The 22,260-nt window shown below is 41.7% G+C and overlaps 1 protein-coding gene across 3 annotated transcripts in view; it reads right to left on the bottom strand.

Annotated features, from left to right (window-relative positions):
- Positions 1–22,260, bottom strand: part of HPCAL1 (hippocalcin like 1) — a 127,859-nt gene that overhangs the window by 86,880 nt on the left and 18,719 nt on the right. For 2 of the 3 annotated variants that reach the window (XM_034766501.1, XM_034766502.1), the window contains exon 2: positions 12,498–12,543. The exons of the other annotated variant lie outside the window; for it this stretch is intronic. The gene's annotated coding sequence lies outside the window, so the exon portion shown is untranslated. The remainder of the gene's footprint in view (positions 1–12,497; positions 12,544–22,260) is intronic. 3 annotated transcript variants of the gene reach the window in all.

Raw genomic sequence — 22,260 nt, 5'->3', positions numbered from 1 at the left:
GTCTCACTAAAAACACTGCCTTAAAACCTATAGAGAGATTGGTAGTTTGACCTTTAGAAGGAATGTAAAAAGCACTGCAACAGAATCACAGAGTATTTTCCAATTTGTAAAAAGCTAAGAGGCCCCTGTATAATTTGAAAAATAATAGCCTATGGAAATTATTTTATTGTAAAACTGTTTAGGTAGCTGCCATTAGTTTAAAGGCCCATTTCTGTTTAATGACTGCAGTTTCTCATTCTCCCAATACCATGTATCATAACTGTCATCACTAAGCCTGATTTTATGGAAGCCTCCAGCAGCATCATTATACTCAAGGGCCTGCTAGCATTTTCGTCATTAACCCACTTCTCTCAGATTTCAGCTTGTCTTTAGGGTAAATCTTAGGCTTTATTCAGACATTTAATTGCTGCACCTGTCTATCTTCTGCATAAGCAAAGCATGCATAATAATCCCTGTATTGCACCTGGTCATTCAAGAGCCTGTCCATATCAAGCCAGGCCATTAACAGGGGCTGGGAACATGTACACTACAGTTCATGTTTTAATCATGGTGGGGACAAGTGTTGTGTCTTGTTCCAACAAAGTAGGAACTCTGCATAGGGTCCTTATTCTAATCCTCTTGCCCTTATATAAATCTATGGAACACCCACATCTTGAATACTGTGTACAGATGTGGTTTCCTCATCTCAAAAAAGATACACTGGCATTAGAAAAGGTTCAGAGAAAGGCAGCTAAAATGATTAGGGGTTTGGAACGGGTCCCATATGAGGAGAGATTAAAGAGGCTGGGACTTTTCAGCTTGGAAAAGAAGAGGCTAAGGGGGGATATGATAGAGGTATATAAAATCATGAGTGGTATGGAGAAAGTGAATAAGGAAAAGTTATTTACTTGTTCCCATAATATAAACTAGGGGCCACCAAATGAAATTAATGGGCAGCAGGTTTAAAACAAATAAAAGGAAGTTCTTCTTCACACAGCACACAGTCAACCTGTGAAACTCCTTGCCTGAGGAGGTTGTGAAGGCTAGGACCATAACAGGGTTTAAAAGAGAACTAGATAAATTCATGGAGGTTAAGTCCATTAATGGCTATTAGCCAGGATGGGTAAGGAATGGTGTCCCTAGCCTCTGTTTGTCAGAGGGTGGCGATGGACAGCAGGAGAGAGATCACTTGATCATTATCTGTTAGGTTCACTCCCTCTGGAACACCTGGCATTGGTCACTGTCGGTAGACAGAATACTGGGCTGGATGGACCTTTGGTCTGACCCAGTATGGCCATTCGGTCTGACCCAGTATGGCCATTCTTATGTTCTTAACTTTCCAGTGCTACTGCTTCATCCTAGGTAACGCAAGGCATAAGAAAGGGGACTGGGATATCCACAATTAGAGGATTTTGTTTTTCCTTTGTAAGGTTTCCCTGTTTTGCCCATAAGTAGGAGGGGGCAGACTGGTTTTAAATATTCCACAAAACAAAACAATTTTCAAGACCCAATTAAGGCCTTGTTTATATTAGAAAGTTGCACCACTTTAACAGAGGTGAAGGTAAGCCGGTCCACTGCTAAGAGCCAGTACACAGCTGACCATACCAGAAGGGCTGCTGATGTGGGGGGCAAGAGGCACAGCTGCCCCGGGGCCCGGCAATGTAAAAGGGCCTAGCAGCTGGAGCTCCTGACCCTTTAAATTGCCGCCGTAGTCCTGGGGCTCCTGGCCGCCGCTACCCTGGTGTTCTGGCAGCGATTTAAGGGCCCTGGGGCTCCCGGCCACCGCTGCCGCCAGCGTGCCCGCAGCCAGAGCCCCAGGCCATTTAACTCACTGCTGGAGCCCCAGGCAGCGCGGGCCAGGCAGCGCTGAAGGGCTGGCTGGGGGAGTCTTCCCCCAGCCCCGCCCCTTCTGCCCAAGGCCCCGCCTCTTCTGGGGACCCAGAGCCGGCCCCCCCACCTTGCCCAGGGACCCGGTCACCCTGTGCACTGGTAAATCCATTAAGTTACTTTCAGCCCTGCACTTTAATTATACTGGTATAGCTGAAACACTACATCTCTGCCGCAGCATGCAGTTATATAGGTATAAAGGTACTTATACCAGTATAGCTATTCCTTCACAGAAAGGGAAACAACTGTACTGGTGTAAAGCACCTTTATATCAGTATAATTAATCAACCCTACAGCTTGTACTGATTGATAGAACTATTTCAATAAAATAAGTAAATAAAATAATCAATCATACCCATATCCCCAATAGTTCTAGTGGTACAACTTTCAAATACAGACCAGGCCTTAAGATGCTAAGTGACAAGAACATATTTCTCGATCACATCATTTACAAAACTCAAGTAACTATGAGCAAGAAAGGAAAAGACTAGAAAGGACTAAGGTTTCCACTGGAACAAACTGCACACTTTCTTATCCAGTGTAAAGAAATGTGTGTTTTGTCAAAGCACAGCAACCTTGAATGACCACTGACTAGCTGGAGCAAGTCTTCAGGAGCTCACATGAGCCTCTTGTTAAAAAGAGAGTGGACCTTTGAACACAGCTATGAATGTAAACAAGAATCTTAGTTTTCAGGGGAGGGGAAGGGTAGTACAGAAAATGCAAGCCAATGGCTAAAGTCGAAGAGATGAAGCAACTGGAGTCCAGTTCTTCCATAGGATGCTGGAAAAACCTATAACTCATCAACAAAAATGGTTAACTTTGTAATTAAGCCTCTATTTTCTTCAAATACAATCAGTGCATGAGTTTAAGGCAATTTAACATTATAGAAAGTACAGTAAAACCTCAGTTACAAACACCTCGGGAATGGAGGCTGTTCATAACTCTGAACAAAACGTTATGGTTGTTCTTTCAAAAGTTTATAACTGAACATTGACGTAATACAGCTTTAAAACTTTACTATGCAGAAAAAAATGCTGCTTTTTCTTTATTTTTTTTTTAAAAAGCTCAGAAACAGTTTCCTTACCTTGTCAAAAAAAAAAAAAAAAATTTTTTTTTTTTTTTTTAAAACATTCCCTTAATTTTTTTAGTAGTTTATGTTTACCACAGTACTGTACTGTTTTTTTTTTTTTTTTTTTTTTTTTGGGTCTCCACTGCTGCCTGATTGCATACTTCCAGTTCTAAATGAGGTTGTGATTGACCAGTCAGTTTGTAACTCTGATATTAGTAACTCTGAAGTTCTATGTATGAAAGGAGTAGAAACAAGACTTACTTTTCTATAGGGTGACACAGATTTATTAGATAAGGGTCAATGTTTCAGATTGGGGTAATTATATTTTTCAATCTGTACTTCAAAAACACTGATAATTTTTCTTCAAACCTTGCAGATATATTTCCTTTTGCCTTCAGTCCAAGTCTGGCAACTTTCAGATCCAACAAGCTTTCCAACTCAGTTATTCATAGATTTTAAAAACAAAAAGGGACAATTTATAATCTTCTAGTTTGACCTCCTGCATAACAAAAGCCATAGATTTCATCCAGTGATTCCTTCACCTAGCTAAACAATTTGTCGTTATTAGGGAGTGGGATTAAAATAGGGCTTTATAAAGGAAGCTGTTTGCAACACTACTATGGAAAGTAACATTACTGCATCTTCATAATCTATTGATTTTATTATCAAGAAACGCTGTATAATGGAACCATTCTATTTCACAGACTGACCTCTGGCTCTGGAGTGCTTCAACCCCTATGACTATAATAATTTAAACTGCCTAAAGTGGAATTTGTGCTATGAAATCAAACTAAATGCAAAGCTTATCCAGATGGATACTGTCATTTAGAGTTCCTGGTTATTAAAGAGAGAGCTGAAAAGATTCCATTCTGATGTTTCTACTCCCACTTTAGATTATTAAGAACAGAAGACAAAAAGTAGTAATAAAAGGTAAACATTTTGAATGGCATGAGGCTTTGTAAATTCTTGCATTTACAAACAACAAATTGTGGGCCAAATTTGACCGAATCATGTTCGCTTAAAGCCATTAAACCTAGTGAACAAAATTTTCCAACTTGTATATTGAGAGTTAGGTGCCTAAATATACATTTTAGGTGCCTAAATTCAGGCATGCAAGGTTAGAAATTTTGGCCAGCAGTTCTGATGAGAGTTGAGTGAAGAAAGGGAATTCTATTTCATGGAGGATTTTAATATTTCAAAATTTGATTTCATTCTTATTTCAAACACTTCAAATTTTGGAATTCTCCAAAATGGGAAAGCCCTGGGAGTCCACGATTCCAGGGCAGTCCACCTGGCAGGCTGCCCTGAAGTCACAAACCCTGAAAGCCCTGGGGTCCTCAATTCAGGGGCCGCCCGCATGGCAGGCTGCATCCAGAGCTGCAGACCCTGGAAGCCGTAGGAAACCAAGCTACTGAAGAGCTGCAAGAGCTCGGAAGCCCTGCTCTACATCAAGCGAGCTTTAGAGGAACCTAGGAAACTGGGAGCCTGGGCTTCCAGACTCTTGACTCCCCAGCATGCTACCAAATGACAAGCTGGCAGGAAACTGCAGAGCATTTCAATTTAGATGAATCTGTTTTCACAGATGGAAAATTTTCCACCAGCTCTAATGTTAATGGCTTTCAAGGAAATTGTTCAGTCAAATCTTTCAAACAAATGTGGCCTGATTTTCCAAAGTGTGGTCCCTCTGATGCATCTGGCATTGGCTAATCTCGGAAGACGGGATATTGGACCAGACAGGCCACTGCTGGTACTGCTATTCTTATGTTAAGGTTCTATTCCAGCAGCTCCTGTTGACTTTACTGAGCCCATTTTCAAAATAAGCAACTTTTTTTTTTTTTTTTTTAAACACACAAATAAAGGGGGGGGGGGGGATTTAATTTATTTATTTTTGGTAACTAGCTTTAAATTGCCTAAATCTAAAAAACTCAGCCACAGTTCATACATAACCTCTGTCCAGGTTTCTTTAGTTTCCTTTCCTTTGCATTAATGACAACAATTGTTTTCTTTTGAAATCTGAAAGTTCTATATTGTTTCATGTGACAGGTCAGCCACGTCAAGAAATTATGGAAGTCAGCGGTCAGTTCTGCCCATAGGAATATTGTCAGGCCATCAAAGTCAATCTGACATACTATTTGTAGACAGCTCTTACTGTATTTCCCCAAGCAGGATTGACCTCAGCTACCGGGCATGGGCATGCATTTCTTTTTCTCAGGATACAAGCTATTATATAGTGATAACAGTGATGAACATGATGGAGGTTATCATCAAGAAATTTAGAACCTGATCCAAACCCACTGTAGTCAAAGGAAAGACTCCAAGGACTTCACTGTGATTTGATCTGCTCCTTAAACATGCACCTCATTTTATATTTTGACTAATCAGAGTCAAGACTTGTTTGTCTGAATTAGTCAGGTAACTCCATAAACATACAGATGCATAAAACCTCTACTAGATACAGTTCTAGGAGTTAAATATCAGGGAGTAGCCATGTTAGTCTGTATCCACAAAAACAACAAGGAGTCCGGTGGCCCCTTAAAGACTAACAGATTTATTTGGGCATAAGCTTTCGTGGGTGTGGTTGCCCAGATAACTGGATAATACGGCCATGTATTAATATAGTCTGAATGTGTCTCATTCCATTACAGTCCTTCCTTCTCTACACATCCACATGTTTAAAAGGAAAAAACCCCAAACAGAAACTGTTGCAGTTGATCAGTTTTAGCTGATCATCTCTACAAGGGTAATACGATTTTGAGTATGGGACCTGATGCTACCACCTTACTTCATGTAAGCAATCTTTACTCACACAAGTAGCCCCATTAAAATCAATGAGGTTATCTGTGAGCATTTAAGTGTTGCAAGATTGCGTCCTGTGTTTCCATGCACCATCATACATAGTGATGAGAAAATGCTGTACCACAAGCCAAGTATGACTATTTTGTTCCAAAACTGGCCAATACGGTTTAGGTTGTTATGGAAAACAAAAAAAAGTTTAGCTACTCACTACTGAAGGAAAAAGAGTGAGCTCATGACTAATCTTTTCAGTTCTTGGTACTGACAGGATTTATACAGCCATACTGATTTTTATAAAAATAGTAAATCGTATTACCTCTATGCTGCAAGACCAAAGATGCACAATGATACCTTAATACAGATTAAATAAAAATAGCACTACCTGAGTCAATCTGAGGATGATAATGCTTTGTAATCCCACACTATTAAAGGATGAACATTTGTATAGCAGTGAATCAACATGAGATACTTGCAGTAGGATACAATTCTTTTTTTGTTTCTTGTACTATACCAACATTCATGCAAAATTTGGAAGGAAGGTGTGTGTAGTAGGTTCAGAATGTGGAGAAGAAAAGCACTGCTGTTAGAGAATGCCAAGCTCAGTATCTCCTTTCACTTCTGAAATATTAGTCCATAATTAATTTTTCAGCAATACTACTGATATATTTACATTTCAAGCAAGGTTGTCTCTGAATTAGTGCTGTTATCTTTTAAACACTCACTGAATAAAACTAAATTTTTAGAGCTTTTTCAGCATTGGAAAGATCAAGAAGTTTCCAGGAGTTGATACTGCAAGTCCCTTCATTAAAGTGAAAAATATGAAGCATACCTGAGGTGTTGCACATCCATCCTAATTAAAAAAATAATTCTTGAATTATTCAAGGAAACATGCAAAAATGTGATAAATAAGTACAATACAGAAGAACTTCAATAGTGAAAATATTAGCAAAACTGAATTATACAATGAACATGAAGAAATGAGAAAGACAAAAAAGAGCAAGAAGAATGAAGGGAAGGAAAGAAGCTGGGTACAGGAAGAAGAGCAGAAATATGAGTAAAAATACATTCTTCATTTAGTAATATAAGACAGGAATGGTCCCAAGATTAAATTGGCCTAATTACTTTGTAATATAGCAGATGGCCAGGTCTGTTATAGTTAAGGTTTATCTATACACATTACTCTCTTACGCAATATTCTTCACTTCAATGGTAGTGTGATCCACTTGTTTATGTTAGGCTTTCAGTACTTAATTTATCCATGTTGGACATCCAGCTCTTGTAGTTACTACCAAAAGGCGGCGAGAGATAAATGCCAAAATTGAAAGTCAATGGAATTCTCTTTTACAAAAATTTGTGGTATATTCTTTATCTTTTTATCAGCTGAAAGGCAAAATGTAGCACAAGCTGCATTGCCACATGGAGGAGGCGGCGGTGCCTTAGGGCATGTCTACACGTACAGCACTGCAGTGACGCAGTTGCACCGGTCTCCCATAGGCATAATAAAACCATCTCTATGAGCGGCAGATGCAATGTCAGCGGGAGCAGCTCTCCCACTGACAGCACTGTCCACATGGTCCTTATGTCGGTGTAATTTATGTCGCTCGGGGGATGGTTTATTCTCACCCCTAAGCAACATAAATTCTGCAGACATAAGCTGTAGTGTAGACATAGCCTTATACACCTAAGCCAGTCATCTGGCTGACTTGAACTGGGGTCTGAGCTAAGAGAAATCAAAGGGAAAGAGACACCACAAAGTGCAACTACTGAAGAATGGAGTTTGCCAACTGTGTATCACAATGGGAAGCCCAAAATAGGGGAGGAAATCTGGCAAGAAGAGGAGATAATTATCTTTGTTCTAGCATTACCACAGAGTAAAGTAAAGGTGAAAAAAACTGTTCATGACAGGGAATGAGTGGGTAGCATTAAAAGAGGTGCTCTGGGTCCACCACCTTTTAGGGCTTTGGGAGAAAGCAGGCACAAATTAATCTAGCTGTCAGTAAACAAGGGACCATGTTAACTACTGCAGACTCAGAGGTCATGGACTGAATGGGCAAGGAACTATATTACCTTCTCATCTCCAGAAGTTCCCCACAATCCCAAATCAAGGAAGAGGAAAATTAGGAAGAATCAGAAGTTGCACTGCATAGGGTGACCAGGATTTAATCCTCAAGCTAGGGAACAATGTTTGTAGGGAATAAGAGTTCAGAAACACTCAGGAGGGTTTGGGCTGCTAAACAGGCATATTAGGGTTCAGGGCACACTCAGGGCCATGCGACTACTTGGTAGGTTAAATGGCACTCCCCTTCCTACAGGTCCCACCTTTCCCCCCACTTTATGCTTTAGCACAGTCTAAATTATTTGCTTTTCTGCTGCCTCCTCCTTTCTGATTCCATCACACTAGGGGAATATATAGTTACAGTGTGGCTGGGAGTTGAGGTACAAAGACAGATGTGAGGGAGGAGAGTGAGCAAAGACAGAGAAATAATAGGGGCTGTGCGGAGAGGAGGAACAAGTTGTATTGCAGGCCAGGAGGAGATGGGTAAAAAGACAACTTAATATAAGAAGAGCTATCCAGCAGGAGTAGCTAGATTGGCAATGGCCAGTTTTTAATGAAACTGGGTGTTGGGGTGCAAAAAAAATCCCACACAACTTCCCAAAAAACCCAAACTCAGGAGCACTGACTGCAATTCGAGATAATTCCAATACAACCAGGGTACCTGGTCACTCTACCCTACCATTTCCTGGGCTGTAGATAAAGGGTTTTATTTCCATTACTATTACTGTCAGTCCTGTGATATTTCATGGGTAAGAAGTCAACCTAATACCTCATACACCCTTCCATTTGGTAGAGTTTTCAAGATATAGGGGCATCTTTAACATCCCTTTAAGATAAAGACAGTTCAGTTTTTGATTAAAGTGTTTAGGAAAGTCGGTTTATTGCCCGGATAAATCTTTCTTGCTCTGGATTCTGCAACCACTTTTAGACTTCTAGTTCTATCATTCTGAATCCAAGAACTTGCTAGTTCTGGCTGTAGGTTTCAGTGCTGAACCGGAGATCTTTCTCCATACACTGTGGAACTGGAAAAGACTGGTTAAACCAAGCAGCCCATTTACCTGCCAGAAAAAAATTGCTTTCTGTGATGTTTGCAGTGTTTTGTCCTTCAGACCTCACAGTATTAGATCTGCCCAATACCACCTCCACAACAGTGTATGCACACCACTGCCTCATGCCCCTGTCCTCTCTCAGCCACTCATTCATGTAGATTATAGCAATTCCTTCCTCTACCACCTCTGAGCATCACTCTCACCAAGTCTCCAGTCTATTCAGAATAACGCTGCAAATATGCTCACCAACAAGAATACACACGACCGCTTTCCCCACATCTCATCCATAGAATTTGGGAGATTTCTGTCTCCTGGATTTCAAAACCCTTCGTGGCTATGCCCCTCAATCTATACTATATCTGATCTCTGATCTCATTCTCCCAATATCTTCACTTGCTGCCACTGATCTGCCTCCTCTCAGATCCCAACCCAATCTACTCTGTTCGAGGTTGATCTCCTGCACCAGCTATGCAGCTCACCAATCCTTAACCACCCCCCCCCCCCAAAAAAACCCAAAAGAGCTTGATACTCACCTTATCGACACTATCAACAGCAGCTGTTGGTTTCCCACACTGGTGGTTATCAGTTCCCTAGGCATCTCCTAGTCTATTAACGCCCCCATCCCTCAACCCCATCATATCTAGCGACCATTGCAATGTCTGTGCATTGTGAGACATTCGCATGAATGACATGCAAACATTATTACACCAGAATAATCCATCACACCTTACATACACAGGTTGTAAATATAGGCAGGGCACATGACAGAGTCTCATTGCATTCCTGTTTATACCTGATATCGTGCCTCTGTGAAACCTCAAGTCACATGGAAAAACAGATTCTAAAAACAATTCATAAATTAAACCAGAAGGGCCCAATTTTAAAACATTAAGTGTGTCATGTTTCGAGCATCACAAATCTATTTCTGGAGGTGTATCATGCTATCATTAAGCTTCTTGCACAACACAATTAAACCTTGTGAAAACCCTGTAAGAACACCTGCAGCATCATGTAATGACAGATTGTTCACCCCATAAATGCCAATTAAATTACATGAATAAAACTGACAGTTTTATTCAGAAAGCTATTCGCCAACACAAAAATTGAAATTGAAAAGAGTTTAAAGTAGGGATTGAAAAACTTCTAGCTGCAAGATTACATATGCATCATTTGGAATGTATTTTATTAACTCAGTACTCATTAACTGGATATTTACTGGTATGTCAAACCAAATTATAAGGTTACAGTTAGCAGTATGCAGATGTATTTTATTTTATTCTGAAAAAAATACAAAGGTAGAACTTCGTTAGTCAAACTTTGCACAGAGAGCACATCAGTAAAATTCTAATACAAAGCTGCACAAATGCATGACTATTAACACTGCACAATGGAAGTCTTTAAAGTCGAGAAATACAGAAGGAAAGGTTCCTATACCAATGTTAATTGAGCTGTTCTGCTCACATAGGCCCCAATTCAGCACACATTTTAACCACATGACTAACTTTAAGTGCATAAAGAGTCCCAGTGGGACTACTCATTTGCTTAAAGACAGGCATATGGTTAAGTAGATTGTTCAATCAGGGCCTATGCCATAGCACGCAATCTGGGAAGCACATAAGCACATGACTAAGTACTTCCCTGAATTGGGACCATAATTTTTTTCCTATTGAAACATTCATCTTAAGATATTACTGTTTAGGCTATACAACATATACATTGCACACTTCAATTTGGTGAGTTACTATTGCTTTAGGGCACCACCAACTCAAAATTTGAACTTTTTTCCAAATTGAATAAAGTAATTTCAGGTACTACTTAGGTCTCTGAGACCCCCACAAACTTTCGGGGGCTTACAATATATTTCACCTGCCATGTTTTTCCTATATCCTGTAGCTTGTGAAAATCCTAAATAAAGAAAAGGAAAAATTAACATTTTCAAAAGCACCTCAGTGACTTAGGAGCCCAAGGGCTGGTCTATATTGAAAGCTGTACCAGTGTAATTATGTCAGTGAGGGGTGTGACTTTTTGCTGATATAGTTAGTCCAGTAAAAGCCCTAGTATGGACACAGTAATACCAGTATAAAAAGTGCTTTATACTGGTACTACAGTTCCCAAACCAGAATAAGCTATATTGGTATAAGCACTTCTATATTGATATAACTGTGCCCACATAGAGGAGTTGGGAGAAGAGGGGTTTGCTGCTTCAAACTACACACATATCCATAAAGGTTATGGTGTTAGCCATAGGAGATGTCTACTTAGACTTAAGCCACAAATTCAAATCCTACCAGGCTTGTCTCAGTCCTTTGTCCTATGTAAGAAATTAGGGTGTCATGCACCATGTGTGTGGGGGGATGTCTTTGTAAAAGAATTTAATTGATGTCCTGTCTGTTCTGCATGGACAAATTTAATGGCTCTTTATTAAGAGTAGTTTTCAGAGTAGCAGCCGTGTTAGTCTGTATCCTCAAAAAGAACAGGAGTACTTGTGGCACCTTAGAGACTAACAAATTTATTAGAGCATAAGCTTTCGTGGGCTACAACCCACTTCTTCGGATGCATATAGCATTAAGAGTAGGGGTTCTTGGCAGAAATTCACCCCCTCCAACATGGGCACACAAAATATTGTGCAGCATGCTGTGCAAAAGAGGTGGCTGCATTTCAGTTGTGCTGTGTGTGGACAGTCGTGAAATACACTGGGATCTTCTGTAATGAAAAAAAGATATTTATTTTACAGAAGGGGAGGTGGTCCAGAAAATTAACTGAGGTTGAATGCCCCAGGCCTTTTAATCTGAACACACGATCGCTTTAATAGCTTGTATCCTGTGCACTGGGGAAATGAAACTAAAGAAACTTCCTGAGCAATTAATGTGTAATGATATAATTGTGTTAATCTTATTGGGAAAAATTTAGCATTGAAAGGGGAAATGCAGTAGCAATAACTACACATTTATCCAGGAACAGTAAGAGACTACTACTGACCAGATCCGCAACTGGTAGCTACACTGATTCACACCAGTTTAAGAGCTGGCTCTTGCATGTGCACAATGTGGTCACATTAATATTTCTGTAGGAACCTTACTTACCTTTTCCCATTTGCTGAGTATTTTAATGTTTTGTTTACCTAATTTTAACTACATAGAGACACATGGCATACATGAGTATGCTATGAAGACATAAGTCACATTAATCAGAGGCAAAGTGAGTTATTCCAAACTTTAAAATTCCATTCTATTCTATTTAAATAGGTTAGTTATGTTCTCAAGGAAGTCGTCCTTTGAAATGGAAAGAAGGACTTTGCCCTCATGGGGCATCATAGACTATTAGCTCTGAATACAATCTAATTTGTACAAATTTCCCCCACTGGAGATAAATTAGCTTAAAAAGATAAAAAACTTAATTACTGAATTCTCAGGAAATTCATTCTGGTGTGAAGATAAAAGTTTTTAACACTGATGTAAAGACCAGACTTGTCCTTCAGTTCAACAATTAAAGCATCCTGACCATAAGTGTGACCCCAAATTTGGCTCAATGCAGAGGATTAACACTTGCCGCAAGCCAAGTTTTGAGGCTTACATTTTCTGTTCTTTAATATCATTGGGTGCCTTGAATGGGGCAGAATCTGGGGGGGGGGAGGAGGGGAGGGAGAAACAACAACAACCCTTACCTCTTATTTTGAATCTCCTCAGAGCAATTCAGCTGCATTCACTTGCCTGAAAGAAAAAGCATAAGACATACATAATGTACCTAGAGTTTTCCCCCAAGTTACAGTCTTTGGGACAAATCTTGTTTGTGGCCATCCTGTGGACATCTCTTGGGTCAACAGGGCTGCACAAATGTAACAGAGATCAAAATCTGGCCCTTAGTGTGAAAATTATGAGTATTTTTCAGTAGTCACTCCAAATTCATACAGCAGGGGTGGGGAACCTACAGCCCGTGGGCTGGATTTGGCCCGCTGCTTCGTTTCAGCCGGCCTGCAACAAGTCTCGGCGCCGTGGGCCAGAAACCCCGAGCCTCGGCCCCCCGCCCCTCACCTCTTGGGACTGGAGCCACAAGTGCCGGCTCACCCTGCTGCGGGGGACAGCTGGGGTTGCCAGACTTAAATTTGGTCGGCTCAGCGCAGCTCCCAGAGGGGGCTGGGATGTCCCTATGGCCCCTAGGCAGAGGGGCCATCAGGGAAGTTTTGTGCACTGCCCCCCACTGCCAGTGCTGACTCTGCAGCTCCCACTGGCCAGGAAACACGGCCAATGGGAACTGTGGGGGCGGTGCCTGCGTGCACCAAGCAGAGCCCCCTGGACCCGCTGCCTGGGTGGCGCGGAGCCTGCCTTAGTCCCACTGCGTCACCGACTGGGAGCTACCTGAGGTAAGCGTCCCCTGGCTGGAACCTGCACCCCAAACCCCCTGACCTAGGTTCCCCACCCAGGCATAGAGCTATGAGACTTTACAGCCTAAATGTACATTCTATTTGTCCTGAAATACAGAAAACTGCTAGGGAATTGATCAGTATGTAGATTTCTCTTATTGTGCATGGAAAAGAAAAAAAAAAAAAAGAAAGAAAAACAAACACTCAATTCTACTGGCCTTCAAAGTCCATTTACACCATTCTCCCTGCTTGATACTGTTATATGTTCTTCAGAAAGAACGAGTCAATTTTAGCTTAAAGAAAAATCCCAACATGCAAGCATTGGTCTTGAACCTCCAAATATTACAATTTATCCAGATCTAGGAGTAGGAGAAAGGCAACCGAACTACATGGACACCAGTTTCGTTTTCTGGAGCCATTAATAATGTTATGAAAGATCAGAAATGGCTTCTCTTACAGTCCGTTATCTTACTTCAACAGAACAGAGAATACTACTACTTTGGATCTCTGCAGGGCCTGCCAGTCAAGGATCCTAAAGCTCTTTACAAACATTAATACAGAGTTTTTAACCCAGAAAAAGAAGTGTCCACGAGGAACTTTGCTATTACTATTGATTTTACATAGAAGGTGCTCAGATACTACAATGAGGGGTGGCGGAATAAGACCCTTAGATAATTAATTTAGTTTCAACATCCCTCTGGGAGCAAGTATTCCCATTTTTCAGATAAGAAAATTTGAGGGTCAGGTGAGTTTATAAACCAAATCCAGCCCCCACTAAACTCAACGGAATGACTTCAAGTGGGAGTTAAATCAGGTCTTAAATTACTTTCCCAAAGACACAAAGTCAGTGGCAGAGGAGGAAACCAAAACAGCTCATCTGACTTAGTCATGTGCTTTTGCCATAGAACTATCCTTCTTCCCCCACTTACTGTAACAGTGTAAGTTACAGAATACTGTATTTGATCACTTAATTAATAACTTTGAATTAAAAAATTAAAAGCTATTTCCTCCTCCTGGATTAGAATATACACAAGTGTGTGTGTGTGTGTGTGTGTGTGTGTGTGTGTGTGTGTGTGTGTGTGTGTGTGTGTGTGTGTATTCCCCCACCTCCACCCCCATTTTAAAGGGTTTTCAGGAGAAGTACTGGACATTGTTACCTAAAATCATAAGTCCTGGCTCCAATCCTAAAGAGCCTAGTTTAGCTGGGCTGGAGAAGTTAGTCTGTATATTTAGCATGAACCATTAAATCTATTGTCAATGAAAAGGGAGGTATAACTGAATTAGCAGAAGCAGCTTATGGCAGAAATTTAATTACGAGGCAGAATTAAAGGAAGATAAATCAATTTTTGGAGGCTGGACAAGAAAGCGTTGTTAGATTACTAGTCCACCATTTGCCTCAATACTAGTGTCAAGTTACCAGTCTGATGGTTCTACAGAATCATTTTTAGGGTTATCCCTAATAAGAGGCCGTACTGACAGACTGAAGGAAAGAAGAAAGTAACATGATGAATGACCCCTTGATGTAGTTCCTACCACACTTTGCTATATAGAGTTGGTGGAATGCAACCAATTCATCCCAAGTCATACACATGACTCAACCTGAACATAGCCAAATGATCCCTTTAAATTCTAAAACGCTTATTAACTAGTAATCCTATCTTACACACACACAAAGACAGAATCCAAGGTCTTCAACATTAAAAGTCCAAGTCGCTACCACTTGAGCTGAAAGAGTAACTCCTTTAACTATGAAGAAATAGCAAGCTCTTATCCTCAGTCAGAGCCAACTATCAGAAGGAAACCAGAACACAAGCCGCTAGCCTGCTGCTTGTAAGTTATACAGACAGCCCTGACCTTGGGAGAGCTGTGTCCTGAATATGGACCTGATTTGAACTTAGTTTCTATATGTACCATCCATAACCCTGAACACACCATAACAGCCATGTGGGGTTTTCAGCACAGCCAGGTTAAGCACAATGTATATTTGTACTTTAATTCTGTTGTCTCTATACAGGAAGTTAAGCATCCCTTTGTAAGGTACTAGGATTTGCAAGAGATTGTGCTCACTCACTCCTGTTACCTGCAGCATTTTATTATGTACTCTGAAGCTGCTCCATCCATGTGGCCATTATTCTTATAGAACATTCCTCTCAAAATGATGAAGGAGCTGGAAATGAACTCAGCTCTTTTTTCCTCATTAACAGCTACTGCTTCACCCTGCACTGCTCCAATGTCCATTCACTTCCCCTTTGCTGATAATATTCTCAAAATCAATAGGAGTAGTAGGCAGTAAGAAGACACCTACTCAGGTCTTGAAAGTTCAGCTTTAACAGTCAAACAGCATTAGGGCAAATCGGTATTGTTATTAATGCTACCTTTGCGGTCAAGTTTCTCACTACTTCATCTTTCAGAAGTGCTGTGCATGCCAGCAAGCTTTCTTCATTATAGAGCGGAGGCTGTGTCTATGTTCTCATCTAGCAGAGCTTGCTCACTTACCGCTCTTATTTTGATTGGGATCTGCTGGCATCCCACCTGTAGCTCTTTTTGAATGAAAACAAGTACTCTAAGCCTTGAGAACTATGCACTCCCGTCTCTATTTTTGTGGTCATGTCAGAAACACCCCAGATATCCAAGGGCTGCAACTCTCCCACCATGCGACAACCTTTTCTTTTTTAACAGGACGCTTTGCTTGGCCAGTTCTACAGCTCCTTTAGCCTCTCTCTCTCTCTCTCTCTCTCTCTCTCTCACTACTCCACTCTTGTGCACACTGCTATCCAAGCATTTACACTTCACTCACGCTCCTTCCCTAGGCCAGATGACACACTGCATCTGTCCAATACATGCTGGCCAGCCACCTACTCCTTTGGATCCCTCTGCTGGCCCAACTCTCCTCTTTAAAAGAGTGTCCTTCAAATTGCTACATCCACAATCTCTCATGGACCTATTGGGCAATATGGCCATGTGAGCATGCAGGTGTAATTCACAAGGTCAGCATCAAGCAGTCAGGAAAGAGATTCATGCTCCCTGCAATAAATGGTGACATGCTAACCCTACATGTAAAACCTCAGAGGAGCTGAGAAGCCAAAGTCTCATTCAGGGTCCCCCCCCAACCAAGTTCTACCAATTTGGGGGGGAGGGTCTGGGGGGAGAAGAGGGAGAAGCGATAAGATGTGGCCAGTTTGCCCTATCCTGCTCAAGAGCTTTTCACCCAAGTCCATTTCCATTCAGAAATGTGCCCAAACCCAATGATGATGTCATAAAGAGCAGTTAATACTCCACAGCTCTTCTCCAGCCCCTCCGCCACACACACACACACACACCAGCAGAGCCAGTACTACATGGAGGGGCTAAGCAGCTGGAGCTGTTAATCCTTCCTTCCTCTGCTTTGGACAGTAACATACCACATTTTCTATCTATTGAGGCCCTGATTACCATAGTATTGGAACATCTGAGGCTTCCTAGTGTATTTATCTGCTCAGCTCCCCTGAGCAGATACTATTATCCCACTTTACAGATGTGGAACTGAGGCACAGAGACACCAAGTTTAAACTAGAGCTTTAAACTAGGAAGTTTGGGGAGATGGTTGGGAGATGCACAGTTAATCTCCACGCCAGTTTCCAGTATTGAAAAGCTGAGTGTAATAAGAGGAGACATAGCCGGGGAGATGAGATTGGACATAGGAAGGACAGGGGGGACGAACACAAAGAGGCCCGCAACATACAGTGCTACTAATGGGAGACAGGCTAAACGACATACATTAGGCTGTTTGTACACCAATGCGAGAAGCCTAGGTAATAAAATGGAGGAATTGGAGCTCTTGGTCCGAGAATTGAAACCGGATATCGTAGGAATAACTGAAACGTGGTGGAATGGCAGTCACGACTGGAACGCAGGTATGGAGGGGTATGCGCTGTTTAGGAAAGACCGGGATAAAGGTAAAGGTGGGGGGGTGGCATTGTATGTCAATAGTGAAATAAGCTGTAAAGAAATAATAGTGGATGGAATAGATAACACGGAGTCCGTCTGGGCGATACTCAAGCTGGGTAAAAGGACTACTAGAGCCTCTCCGGGGATAGTGCTTGGGGTGTGCTATAGACCGCCAGGATCGACCCAGGATATGGATAAGGAACTATTTAATGTATTAAGGGAAGTAAATACTAATAGAAACTGTGTAATTATGGGGGACTTTAACTTCCCGGATATAGATTGGGGAACAAACGCTAGTAGCAATAATAGGGCTCAGATGTTCCTAGATGTGCTTGCTGATCAATTCCTTTATCAAGTGGTAGCTGAGCCGACGAGGGGGGAGGCCATTTTAGATTTGATTCTGGTAAGTAGTGAGGACCTTGTTGAGGAAGTGGTAGTGGGGGACAACTTGGGCTCCAGTGATCATGAGCTAATTCGGTTTAAACTAAATGGAAGGAGTACCAGAATTAAGTCAAAGACAACGGTTTATAATTTTAAAAAGGCCAATTTTAACAAATTAAGGGGACTGGTAAGGGAAGTGGATTGGGCAAACGTATTAAGGGATCTAAAGGCAGAAGAAGCCTGGGATTACTTTAAGTTAAAGATGCATGAGCTGTCGGAGGCCTGTATCCCCAAAAAGGGGAAAAGATTACTAAGCAAGAGATTTAGACCGAGCTGGATGAGCGACCAACTGAAAGGGGCGATTAGGAAAAAACAGAAAGCGTACAAAGAGTGGAAGAGGGGAGGGATCAGTAAGGAAACTTATCTTAGTGAAGTCAGAGAATGTAGAGATAGAGTGAGAAAGGCCAAAGGCCATGTAGAGTTGGACTTAGCAAGGGGAATTAAAAGCAATAGCAAGAGGTTTTACAGCCACATAAATAGGAAGAAAGCAAAGAAAGAAGAAGTGGGACCGCTGAAGACTATAGCCGGAGAGGAGATTAAAGATAATCTAGGCATGGCGCAATATCTCAATGAATATTTTGCATCGGTGTTTAATGAGGCCAATGAAGGTATTAGGGATACTAGCACCGTTACAGAGGGGCATACAGGATGGGGGATTACCGCATCCGAGGTAGAAACAAAACTAGAACGCCTTAATGGGACTAAGTCGGGTGGACCGGACGATCTTCATCCGAGAATATTGAAGGAATTGGCGCGGGAAATAGCAGGCCCATTAGCGATTATATTTAATGAATCTGTAAACTCGGGGGTGGTCCCGTTAGACTGGAGAATAGCCAATGTGGTTCCTATTTTCAAGAAAGGGAAAAAAAGTGACCCGGGTAACTATAGGCCTGTTAGTTTAACATCAGTAGTGTGCAAGGTGCTGGAGAAGATTCTGAAAGAGAAACTAGTTGAGGACCTTGAGGTTAATGGCAAATGCGATAAATTACAGCATGGTTTTACGAAGGGCAGATCGTGCCAAACGAATCTGATCTCCTTCTTTGAGAAAGTAACGGACTTATTAGATAAGGGAAATGCGGTGGACCTAATATACCTGGATTTCAGTAAAGCGTTTGATACAGTACCCCATGAGGAATTATTGGTTAAACTGAAAAACATGGGGATCGATATGAAAATCCAGAGGTGGATAAGGAATTGGTTAATGGGGAGAATGCAGCGGGTCATATTAAAGGGTGAATTGTCGGGTTGGAGGGAGGTTACTAGTGGAGTGCCTCAAGGTTCGGTTTTGGGACCCATTTTATTTAATCTATTTATAACTGACCTCGGGACCGATTGCAAGAGTGGGCTGATAAAGTTTGCGGATGATACGAAGGTGGGAGGAGTTGCAAACTCAGAGGAGGATAGGGATATTCTGCAGGGAGACTTGAATGAGCTTGTGAATTGGAGTATCAGAAATAGGATGAAATTTAATAGTGAAAAGTGTAAGGTGATGCACTTGGGGATGAATAATAACAATTTTAGTTACAAGATGGGGACGCATTGGTTAGAAGTAACGGAAGAGGAGAAGGACCTAGGGGTCCTTGTGGACCGCAGGATGACTGAGTCGACAATGTGACGTGGCGGTGAAAAAAGCCAATGCGGTCTTGGGATGTATTAGGCGAGGTATATCTAGTAGGGATAGGGAGGTCCTGCTTCCGTTGTATAAGGCGCTGGTGAGACCTCATTTGGAGTACTGTGTGCAGTTCTGGTCTCCCATGTTTAAAAAAGATGAACTCAAACTGGAACGGGTGCAGAGAAGGGCGACTAAGATGATCAGAGGAATGGAAAACCTGTCGTATGAAAAGAGATTAGAGGAGCTTGGGTTGTTTAGTCTGACAAAGCGAAGGCTGAGGGGGGATATGATTGCTATCTTCAAATATATCAGAGGGATAAATACAAGGGAGGGAGAGGAATTATTCCAGCTTAGTACTAATGTGGACACGAGAACGAATGGATATAAACTGGCCGGGGGGAAGTTCAGGCTTGAAATTAGACGAAGGTTTCTGACCGTCAGAGGGGTGAAATATTGGAACGGCCTTCCGAGGGAAACGGTGGGGGCGACGGACCTGTCTGGTTTTAAGATTAAGTTGGATAAGTTTATGGAGGGAATGGTTTAATGGTAAAACATAGTAGCCAAGGAAAACCAAGCAATGGTACATGAATAGCATAATGGCCAACAAGGGTCAGGCTAGAGACTCTTGCCTATATGCTCGGGGTATTACTGATCACCATATTTGGGGTCGGGAAGGAATTTTCCTCCAGGGTAGATTGGCTGAGCCTCTGGAGGTTTTTCGCCTTCCTCCGCAGCATGGGGCAGGGATCACTAGCAGGAGGGTCTCAGCCGATTGAAGTCACTAAAACACAGGATTGGGGACTTCAACGGCAGAGTCCAGGGAAGGGTCTTGCGGCCTGCAGCATGCAGGGGGTCAGACCAGATGATCATAATGGTCCCTTCTGACCTTAAAGTCTACGAGTCAAGTGACTTGCCAAAGATCACACAGGAAGTCTGCGGTGAAGCAAGCAACCGAATCCTGGTCTCGTGAGTCCCAGGCTAATGGCCTAACCACTGGGCCACGAAAGATCTATCCGGGAGGGTCTTCGGCAGCAATTCTGCAGAGGGTCCTTCAGTCGCTGACGGTCTTCGGCGACATTTCGGCGGCGGGTACTTCTGTCTTTGGCGACAAAGTTTATTACCTGCCGCCGAAATGCCACCGAAGACCGTCAGCGACTGAAGGACCCTCTGCCGAATTGCCACTGAAGGCGGTCCCGATATTTTCAAGTTACTATCTGGTCACCCTATTCCCTATAGATTTTGTTGGTTAATTTGGAAAGCCACTTACATCCACTGAATAAAAGGACAGATTCCCAGGCTACTTTGTTTTCTCACGCTTTAGAATAGTCTGTTTTCAGTTAGAACACAGATGTGTCCAGCAATGGCCAACTCCTCATCTTCAGTTTTTCTCCTTCTGTCATCTGCATACGAAGCATTCCATCATTAACCTTTGCAACATGAAGTGTGCCTCAGGCACCTGCCACAAGTATTACAGGCACCCGCCACCTGCTTACTAAGCAAAACGGACAGTGTTTGAGAAGTTTAATCTGCAGCGGTGAAGCTGAACACAGGCAGGCTCATCTCCCTGCAAGTGGAAAGCCAGAGAAAGAAAGTGTGATGCTAAATCACCAGCAAAAGCAAGTTAAAAAAAAAAACCGAACACAGTTTTGGCACTGTAAGGTCTCACTCCAGTAAGTGAAAAGTGAAACAAGCCAGAGGCAGCAAACAACAAATTAGCAGATCCTGAAAATACGCTACTATATGCACTGGGTGCTTACACAAGCTCTCAAAACACAGCTTCCCCTTTTAGAGTCTTCTCTACATAAAGTTGGAATCCTACTCCTCTGATTTTTTTTTTTAAATTGACAATGCCTAATGATTTAATGTGCAGTTGCACTTATATATTACTGCACAGGCAGAAGCCTCTTCCTTCATCCATTCCATAGAAAGATACAGGATTGTACTAGTCAGACAATATCTATTAGATCATCTAGTATATCCCCTGCTCTTAAACTGGAATTTTAAAGAAATAATCCAAGATACATTGACATGGTACATTGTACCCGTGTGTGTTTTATGTCGGTTTTGTTTAGGATACAGAAATATTTTTACAGCTTATGTACATCTGACAAGCTTGACTCTAAATTGTGGATGACAACACTCAAAATGAATAGTTACTGTTCATCTCCAAACAGCCAGATTCACAGCATCACCAAAAGTTAGTTTGTTTATTGGACATTTTTTTCCTCGAGGGCTTAACAGACACTACAGAAACGGCCAGAAGTCTGCCTAGTGCAATGGAGCCTTGACTGACACTACCTTAATGCATTGCCGCAATACAAACAAAACCAAAAATCAATTATCCTTGCCAAATTCACAAGAAAAGAGTTAGAGAACAAAGTTGGTACAAAGAATAAAAATATTCAAGACTTCTACAGAAGGGCCTAATTTGGGCCAGATTCATTTTAGTGCATGCAGATGCAACTCTATTGACTTTAATGGAGTTTTGCCCTCCTACAGCAAGGCTGAAATTGCACTTTTATGTTACATTAGGTACTTGACTTGAGTACTTCTTACTAATGGATGCTTTTTATAAATTGGTCAATAATTTCCCATTGAGGGCAAACGCACTACAATGTCCCCTTTTGCAGAAGCTTACTGTCTAGGCATCTTCGGTGACCAATTTAGTTCCTAATGTATATTTGAAACTTCCAGCCCATTTTACACAAGCAGGGACCTTGTAAACATCCAGCATGATCTTGGGTTCTATAGAAACAATAATAGATCACGTTAAGCAGCAGTACAAATTTAAGTAAGTTTAAACAAACTATGGGTAAGACCTCTTGGAAATAGTGACCATAATACAATAGCATTCAACATCCCTGTGGTGGGAAGAACATCTCAACAGCCCAACTCTGTGGCATTTAATTTCAAAAGGGGGAACTATGCAAAAATGAGGGGGTTAGTTAAACAGAAGTTAAAAGGTACAGTGACTAAAGTGAAATCCCTGCAAGCTGCATGGGCGCTTTTTAAAGACACCATAATAGAGGCCCAACTTCAATGTATATCCCAAATTAAGAAACACAGAAAAAGAACTAAAAAAGAGCC

This window comes from Trachemys scripta, chromosome 3, assembly GCF_013100865.1.
Source record: "Trachemys scripta elegans isolate TJP31775 chromosome 3, CAS_Tse_1.0, whole genome shotgun sequence".
In the NCBI taxonomy this organism is placed as follows: domain Eukaryota; kingdom Metazoa; phylum Chordata; order Testudines; family Emydidae; genus Trachemys; species Trachemys scripta.
This window is presented reverse-complemented; position numbering and strand designations above follow the sequence as displayed.